This window comes from Berghia stephanieae, chromosome 1 (genome assembly GCF_034508935.2).
Source record: "Berghia stephanieae isolate SIO BIC M18660-M18661 chromosome 1, UCSD_Bste_1.3, whole genome shotgun sequence".
NCBI lineage: Eukaryota > Metazoa > Mollusca > Gastropoda > Nudibranchia > Aeolidiidae > Berghia > Berghia stephanieae.
In genome coordinates, this window is record NC_088360.1 from 132907966 (window position 1) to 132917965 (window position 10000).

At 37.5% G+C, this 10000-nt stretch overlaps 1 protein-coding gene across 2 annotated transcripts in view; it reads right to left on the reverse strand.

Annotated features, from left to right (window-relative positions):
* The window catches only part of LOC144963232 (uncharacterized), a 138503-nt gene that overhangs the window by 53863 nt on the left and 74640 nt on the right, over positions 1–10000 (reverse strand). The window lies entirely within an intron of this gene.

Genomic DNA, 10000 nt, shown 5'->3' on the forward strand with positions numbered 1-10000 from the left:
CACACACACACATAATTGATTTATCTCCCTTGGTTTGAAAAAAAAAACCCATTTATTTGCAATCTACTTGGGGAGGAAATAAACAAAAATTGCTTGACCACCCTGAGTGATCTTTATGAGGCTTAAGCCGTCTCGTACTCCGGGAAAATGGCCCCTAATCAGATGACATCAGCTGGTGAGCTCGTTTGTAAGGGGAGATAGAAATCACATTTGTTGTTGTCATAACGTTGTTGTTATTTGGCCAATTGGATTCAGTAGTCTGATGTCACGCCGCCCCGCAACGGCGGCCATCTTGGTTCTAAACAAAGAAAATCATTACTTTTTATTCTTCATGCTGGCTAGAACTTTTCATATGCCTTGTGATCAGAATGTGTAAAAGTCAAAACATGATCAAATTTATGTGTTTTTTTTCCCTCTGGATACGCTTTTATGCTCGCCGGAGAAATATTTCATACGGGCGTCCGCCATTGTTCCGATAGTTTAGAGCCAGTGTTACTAAGTTACCATGCGTCATTAGGAAGGAAGTGACGTTACGACTGTTGAAGAGTATTACATAAGCAAAGCAAACACACACACGCACGCACTTGAATATAATACTCACGCACACAGAGACACACACGCACTTGAACACACTCACACACTCACACACACACACACACACACACTTGAACATATCCACATGAATAATAATACACAACGAACACATACATACACATATACATACAAAAACATACACATACACAAAAAACAGTAGCCATCGCACACACACACACACACACACACACACGCGCGCGCGCGCGCACTTGAACATACTCTTACGAATAATACACATCGTACACACACACACGCACACATACACACACACACATACCGAGTCTATGATGTGATGAGAGTAACTGGATCTGTATGAGTACTCTGTAGTGAGCATAATCTTAAGCTAATGACAAGCTCTTTGAAAGTCGTGTGTGATGTAGTGTTACGTATTTGACCTGGAGCAACCGCTTGATGATTATCAACGTTATAAGCGTGGTCGTCGTCGTCGTCGTCGTCGTCGTCGTCGTCGTTGTTATTGTTGTTATCATCCTCATCGTTAACATCGTGGAAATTAAAATCATCGTATTCACAATAATCGTTGTCATCATCATCATCATCATCATCATCATCATCATCATCATCATCATCATCATCATCTCTCTCTCTCTCTCTCTCTTTCTTTCTCTCTCTCTCTCTCTCTCTCTCTCTCTATCTCTCTCTCTCTCTCTCTCTCTTTCTCGCTCTGCAAAAAGGAAGAATAAAGAAACGGAGACAAAGCAAAAGAAAAAAAAATCCATATCAAAATAATACAAAGAAGGGGAAACCAGTAAACGAGAAACCAAAGGCATAAACGTAAATAATAACAGAAGCATAACCAAAAAGAAGAAGAAGAAGTAAAAACATTTTTTTAAACAGCCATAAAAATAATAAATAAAAAAAACAGCAACTAAAAATAAACAAAAAAAAAGCAACAACAACAACAAAAACATGCCCAAAAAAAGGGAATCGACCAAAGACGGGATCGGCAAAGACCAGATGACCTGATTGGTCAATAACACCCCACAGTGGTCTGCCAGGGATTTGGGATCATACAAAAGGTTAACCATCTCCTTACCAGCCATTTTCAGGATTTTCCCCAAAACGTCGCACCCAACTAACACAAAAATTTTGTGTTTTATCACTCAAACACAATATCTAGCGGTAAAGTTCTTGCCATACATAATTTCTTTAGCAAAACATAATATCTACTCTACAACACACTGTTTATTTTCTTTAAATTTTATGATGTACAAGAGAAATTTGAATAAGAAAAATGTTGGTTGTATCATAACGAATGTGACGATTTTCCTATAGATAGTTCGACGATGACATCACTCAGGCCTTTGTTATTGTTTTTGCCATCCGCGTTTGTGAGTTGTTCTCACTAAACTGTATTAATCAGACTATAAAAGTTCATGGTTACACAGAGTTTGTGTGTTGGTCCGTTATACTTCCGGATGGCAATGTTGTGAACTCCTTGGTCAAGCGCATTCTATCTATAGTTGGTAAGGAGAAGGTTAAAGGTTAATCAATACATTCCTCTGATTATTATGTGTCACATCTGCAAACAATGAATGCGGTAGAAATGCCAAGCTAACGAAACGATTTGGACGGAGTAGATTATTATATCCCTTTCTACCAGGCTTAAACCAAAAAAATAAACAAAAAACTTGAGCTTTTGTATAGCGCAATATCCACTAAACGTGCTCAAAGCGCCTAGCCAACAGCAGCACTCAACATGTTAAAGGAAACATGCCGCCTGTTATGGGATAATATTACTTTTTTTTCAGACAGAGACAACGCTGTTTACGGCCAGGTACTAATTTTACACCTGATTACAATGAGAGAATGTGAATAAAGAGCCTTTTCCAAGGATTCAACTCGAGCGATGCTCGAACCCAGGACCTTCCGATCCGAAAGCCAGTGCCATAGCACACGATCACATAGCCGCACTGCGTTTAAACTGTAAAGATGTTGAAGTCACTCAATTTTTCAGGCCAAACATTTGTGTAGAAAATCATGACTAGAGAGAGAGAGAGAGAGAGAGAGAGAGAGAGAGAGAGAGAGAAAGAGAGAGAGAGAAAGAAAGAGAGATAGAGAGAGAGATAGAGAGAGAAGAGAGAGATAGAGAGAGAGAAGAAAGAGAGAGATAGAGAGAGATAGGAGAGAGAGATAGAGAGAGAGAAGAGAGAGAGATAGAGAGGATAGATAGATAGATAGATAGATGTAGTGAGAGAGAGAGAGAGAGAGAGAGAGAGTTCTACTCTTTGATCTTGTTGTAATTTTTTTTTGTAGTTATGTCCCTTGGTTTATTGGTCCAAATTAACAAGACGAAGAATATAACCATTCTTATACTTTTGCTTTTTGGAATTCTGGACGTGTTCACAACCGCTGCACGAACTTGCGAGTGTGCGTTGTGAACAAAGTTCGAATTCCAAAACGCAAGAGTGTAAGAAATCATTTATTCTACCCCTGAATCGATTCCTATTTCGTCATCTATGAATAAAAGATATCTTCATAAACATTTAAATGATACTTCTTTTTAGAGAATCACAGTTTTAGTAAAATTTAACGATTTATAATCTGACGTTACAAATTATTATTGCAAACATGTTATCATTACTGTTTAGGGAGAGGGGTGGAATAACAAAGATGGCGCTTGCCGGTTGAGTTTTGAAAGATCTTCTACCTTTGTATTTTCTAATTAACATTCCCTTTTAACTATGTAGGCAATAGACACTTAGATAACCACGCCTCTCGGACAGTCTTCATAATGTAAACAATGGCAGTGATTGGTTAACATAGCGAACTATTTATTTTCGTATGTGTCCAAGTTAAATGCCCACTGTTATACAGCTGGATCAATAGAACCAACACAGAAAATTATGTGTAAACTTAGACGTTTATAATATAATCGAGAAAATCGTGTGATAACTAGTAACCAACTTGGCGGTATGAAAAGAATAGATAGAATGCGCTTGGCCAAGGAGTTCACAACATTGCCATCCGGAAGTATAACGGACCAACATATAAACTCTGTGTAGCCATGAACTTTTATAGTCTGGTTTAATACAGTTTATGTGAGAACAACTCACAAACGCGGATGGCAAAAACAATAACAAAGGCCTGAGTGACGTCATCTGCATACTATCTATAGGAGGTCGATTTCATTCACGTTATTGTTTATAAACAACCAACTATGTTATTCTGAGCACGTGTGAAGGTGTGTCACAAATTCGATGCTTTGACTGGTCAAAAATCTATTGGTTAATTGCTACATATCAAACAATTTGTATGACGCAGAGGGTTTTTTCCCCTTTCAATGTCGGTCAAAAAGTTGTGTAAAATGCGAAATAAACAGATGGCGAAGTGGTCAAACTGACGTGCACTTATTTGCAGTTCTGATAACCCAATTCCTTATGGACTCATTGTTGTAATGGAAATCTCCAAAAATGACGCAAAATAGTGTCCATTGCAACAATGTTAAACTAGGTCCATATACCGGTTCGGATGTGAGGCCTGCATATTATTATTAGAAGAAGCAGAAGGAAGAGGAGGAGGAGGAGGAGGAGGAGGGGAATATTTTAGTCAAATAGCCCCTCATCCGTTCATATCTGTTGACACGAAATCAAAAATTCTGCTCACCAAAGTTTTCTCAAACCATCAAACATTGACATAATCGTTTTAAAAGCAATAAAATCGTAAACGTATGTTATCCAAATTCAAAACAAGTTCTAAACAGCTAGTAATCAGTTTTTAAGATATAAAAAAGACGAAAGAAAAAGAAGCCGAAAACCCATTTTATTCGCAGAGAAACCAAATTCAAATTATTTTGGTCCCATGAGAGCCCGAAAGCGACAACGAGGCTGGTGAGAGAAACAAGAATAGAAAACGGATAACGAGATTGCTGACGTCACAGGTTTTTTGGACAAGAGACAGAAATTGGATTGTTCCGGTTTCGTAGATGCAGGGCTGCCGCTTGCATTTGGATTTTGGAAATAATTTAATATGAGATAGAATTCAATAATCGTTACGGCTATATACGTGGATATTTATTTGCTCCTTATTCTATTTTCTGTTCGATAAGTAAAAGTCGACGTGTGCTTATTTGCAGGTCTGTTAACCCAAATTGTTATGGGCCGACGTGCATCAATATTAGCTAGTTGATAACGGATTGATTAAACATTGTTGTAATGGACAAAAATGCGCATTACATTGAGAGTATTTCCATTACAACAATGAATGTGTTGATTGCCGTTGCCTTGTGTCTCTGGTATTGATTATTTTTCACAGTAGAAACCAAAAAGTATACCTGAAAGCAACAGAAATATAGATGGAAAGATAGATGGATAGATAGATAGATAGATAGATAGATAATGCATTTATAATTAGATTTACAGATAGATATATAAATAAATGATGGGTTATCTATGAACAGATAAATGTATAAAATAAAATAAAAACCATAGACAAATAAACAGAAAGACAGATAGTAGGTAAGTAGATAGATAGATTAGATAGATAGATAGATAGATAGATAGATAGATAGATAGATAGATAGATAGATAGATAGATAGATAGATAGATAGGATAGAGATGAAAAGATAGATAGATAGATAGATAGATTAAAAATAGATAGATAGTAGATAGATAGATAGAAATAGAATAGAAAGATAGATAGATATATAGATGATAGGAGATAGATATATAAGATAGATAGATAGATAGATAGATAGATAGAGTAGATAGATAGATAGATAGATGTAGATAGAGATAGATAGATAGGACAGAAGATTTATAGATAGATAAGATAGGATAATAGGATAGATAGATAATAGATAGATAGATAGATAGATAGATATAGATAGATAGATAGATAGATAGATGATATAGATAGATAGTAATAGATAGATAGATAGATAGATAGATAGATAGTAGTAGATGTAGATAGATAGAATATTATTATATATATATATATATATATATATATATATAGATAGATAGATATAGATAGATAGATAGATAGTAGTAGATAGATAGATAGTATAGATAGAATAGATAGATAGATAGATAGATATGATAGATAGATAGCTAAATGATAGATAGATATGATAGATAGACAGATAGATAGAAAGAAGAAGATAGATATATAGATATATATATATATAATATGATATATAATTATAATAGATAGATAGATAGAAGATAGATAGATAGAAGATAGATATATAAGATATATATAGATAGATAGATAGATAGATAGATAGATAGACATATGATAATATATATATATATATATATATATATATATATATATATATATATTTATATAGATGGATAGATAGATAGACAGATAGATAGATAGATAGATAGATAGATTTAGATAGATAGATAGATAGATAGATAGATAGATAGATAGATAGATAGATAGATAGATAGATAGATAGATAGATAGATAGATAGATAGATAGATAGATAGATAGATAGATAGATAGATAGATAGATAGATAGATAGATAGATGGATAGATAGATAGATAGTTAGATAAGCATGCTTGGAAACAGATATTAACCGCTTAATTTGAAATCCTCGGAGATGGAGAAGTAGAGTTATAAAGCATCCTTTGAGATGCATCACGAAATTCATTAAATGCGATATTGATTTGCTACGAAGCCTTTGACGTCATAGGGTCGGTCCGTCTCGATGTAGCTCTGTCACTTTGTAATCCAACTACACAAGACAGTGACTAGGCGAAACCGCGAAAACGAAAATCTGGTTTATCGGGAATTCAGGAAACTGGGTGCACAAATTGTATCTATTAATGGTATGCTTTTAAGTTTAAAAAAAAAAAAAACAAACAAAAAACAAACAAGGGTCTCGAAAGTTCAGTTGGTAGAGCACTCTCTTCGATCTCGGATGCAGACAAGATTTTTTTTTCCCGACTGATTCCCCCCCCCCACCAACACACACACACACACACACACACACATACATACACTTACATACACACACACACACCGGTCCACCCAGTATTTTGGGTAGCGGGTTCAGTTAGATCTGGTGGAAATTACATTGCAATAAATCTGTGTCCTATCCAGGGAATAACATGCACCTGTTATTTTCTTTTCTCTTCACGCTATAGAAACAGGAATTAACCCCGGCTCCATGAGCCCAATGGCTCTGAAGGACCACTTTTTAAAATCCGTAACATACTAATTATTTCTGCCCGCCAGATTATTTATACCAACACACAAAACTGTTTCCCTGGTTGAGAGAAATTAATAAGAACTAATCACTCAGTTGGATGAGTAAAAAATAATATGAAAGATCTGAGTGACGTCACCTTCATTCATTCTATATATTTTGACCAGCCTGAAAATCATACACAGTATAGATAGTATGCGCTTGGCTAAGGAGTTCACAACATTGCCATCCGGAAGTATAACGACCAACACACAAAACTGTGTGTAACCATGAACGTTTATAGTCTGGTTAATACAGTTTAGTGAGAATTACTCATAAACAATAGCAAAGACCTGAGTGACGTCATTTTCGAACTATCCATAGTAAGGAGAATTATGTGATTGCTCTCTGGACCGACGTGCACTTATTTGCAGGTCTGATAACCCAGTTCCTTTTTGGGCTCACTGTTGTAAAGGAAATCTCCAAATTAAAATTAAAATATTGTCCATTACAACAATGTTAAACTAGGCCCATAAGTGTTGTTTGGATATCAGACCTGTATATATGTACACGTCGCTCTGTGCCATACAAAAGAAATTTATACAAAAGAAGGACTTGTAACAAAAGAAGTCTACGTCACAAGATGACGATAGAAATGGCCTTGTGAAAAACAAAGTGCTGGTTGAATCATCATCCGTGAGAGAGAGAGAGAGGAGAGAGAGGAGAGAGAGAGAGAGGGGGAGGAGAGAGAGAGGGGAGAGAGAGAGGGGGAGAGAGAGAGAGGGGGGGGAGGAGGGAGGAGAGAGAGGAGAGAGAGAAGAGAGAGGGGAGAGAGAGAGAGAGAGAGGGGAGAGGGAGGGAGAGAGAGAGAGAGAGAGAGGGAGAGAGGAGAGAGAGAGGGGGAGGGGAGGAAGAGAGGGAGAGAGAGAGGGGGAGAGAGAGAGGAGAGAGAGAGGAGAGGGAGAGAGAGAGAGAGAGGGGGGGAAGGAGAGAGAGAGAGAGGAGAGAGGGGAGGGAGGAGAGGAGAGAGAGAGGGGAGAAGGGAGAGAGAGAGGAGGGAGGGAGGAGAGGGGAGAGAGAGAGAGAGAGGGAGGAGAGAGAGGGAGGGAGAGGGAGAGAGAGGAGAGAGAGGAAGGGGAGAGATAGGAGAGAGAGAAAGGAGGAAGAGAGAAGAGTGAGAGAGAAAAACAATTAGAAAGATAATGTATAATATGATATATAGACAGAGAGAGAGAGAGAGAGGTAGATAGATAGATAGATAGAGAGAGATAGATAGATAGATAGATAGATAGAGAGAGAGAGAGAGAGAGAGAGAGAGAGAGAGAGAGAGAGAGATAATAACCTCAATAGACTCGTATGGCGGTGCCCGTTCAAATACCTTTATAATCCATCAGTCAATCCCGTCACTCAATTCTATTCCATAATCCTAACAGTGCAGTCAATCTATTTTGCTACTAAGCTGCTAGTAGCTTTACGATCCATCACTGCTTCCTTTCAACCAATTCTATTCTATTATCTCAGTACAGTCAAATCTATTTTGATACTAAGCCGCTAGAAGTTGTGGACTGTAAAAAGCATTTAACAAAAATGAATGTAACAGATTCAAATAAAGAACAGCTATGAGTTAACAAAACCCTACGGGTGAACACAGTACCCTTTCTGGGTGGGGCTCCGACCTCCCATAGTGGGCAGGGAGGTACATGCTGTGTCTTCTATCCCCCTGTACCTGCTTTTCAATTGCGTTCTGTCTTTGTCTTGGAGTGAGATTACTTGGTTTTGTCCTGACCCTGGCCGGAGTCCTTGGCTGGGAGGGACACAGTCAAATGTATAGTTATAGTTTTGGGAGATGATATTTTTTCTTGTAAATCGTCTCTGTTATGTATTGTTACTTTTTTATTTTTAACATATGATTTATAAACATTTGAGTGTATTCCTCTTAGTGGGATCCTGTGCTGGTGTCTGGGTGAAACTTTTAGGTGACCTCAAACTAAGTACTTTGGTAGTGTGCTCTTGGAATCTACATCTGTTTCCAATTTGAACCAATTCCCCTTTGTCTTACCTTTTCTAGTGTGCTTTAATTGTAATTCTAGAACTTTATACTATCCCATTTTCTTCCTTTTTCTGGCGCTTATATGACCTTAATGTGTTACAAGCGCCGTAAAACCCTTAAAAACAATAAAAACAAAACAGTACCCTTTGGTTACGAGGTAAAGACGACACCTCTCTGTGCCACACTGCCCTCTAAGATATCGTGTCCGGTTAGAACAAAATCGGTCCCCGCCTGTTATGATTTAAGAGATCAATTTTAATCGCGTGAAATAAAATACGTATGGTTTCCTTTAGATTGTACTTCACTAATGACGTCATTCCCATTGATTGATTGTAAAAAGTAATAATCACAAATGAATAAAACAGCCTCAGAAAAGAACAAAATACCGGAACGTTTTGGGCTCAAAAATTAAAAACAAAAAGATTTTTTTAAAAACAGACTGTCCTTGATCTGGTTTGTTTAGTTATGTATTCATGTTTTAATTTGGTTGTATTTGGTTGTTGTTGTTGTTGTTGTTGTTGTTGTTGTTGTTGTTGTTGGCTTTTACACATTCTGATCACAAGATATATGAAAAGTTCTAGCCAGCATGAAGAATAAAAACAACCGATTTTTTTTGTTTAGAACCACGATGGCCACCGTTGCTGAGCGACGTGACGTCAGACTTGGGGACTTGCTCAAGGCCATGCAACGAGACCAATAGGAGGAGTCAACAAATAAAAAAAAAATAATAAATAAAATTCCCTTTATTCATCCCCAAGGGGGAAATTTGATTTTAAGGTCTATTCCAAGGGAAGACTGGAATAATCCAGGCGTCAGCCGTATTGCCGCGCCGCAAATTGTGAGGGATGACTGACTTGCTCCAGGCCGGCCACACAACGAGGCAGGTAGTTGAATTCGGTACCTTTTGGGTACGCAGCAAATATCCTAGCGCTAGAGCCACGCTGTCCCCAAAACAAAATCATTTAATTTGTTTTGTCGTTTGTTTGTTTGGTTGGGGGGGGGGGTATTTTTGGTATCTTTTTTGTTTTTGTTTTTTGGAAAGGAGGGGGGGGGGGTCTTTCCTGTCATGACATACAGTTTGATAGAAATACAGAAATTGATAACTGATAAGCTAAACCATTTAAATGGCAGACGCTTCAAATCGGGACACGAAAAGGCACAGGGGGGGGGGGGGGGGGGGTTTCATGCCAATAAC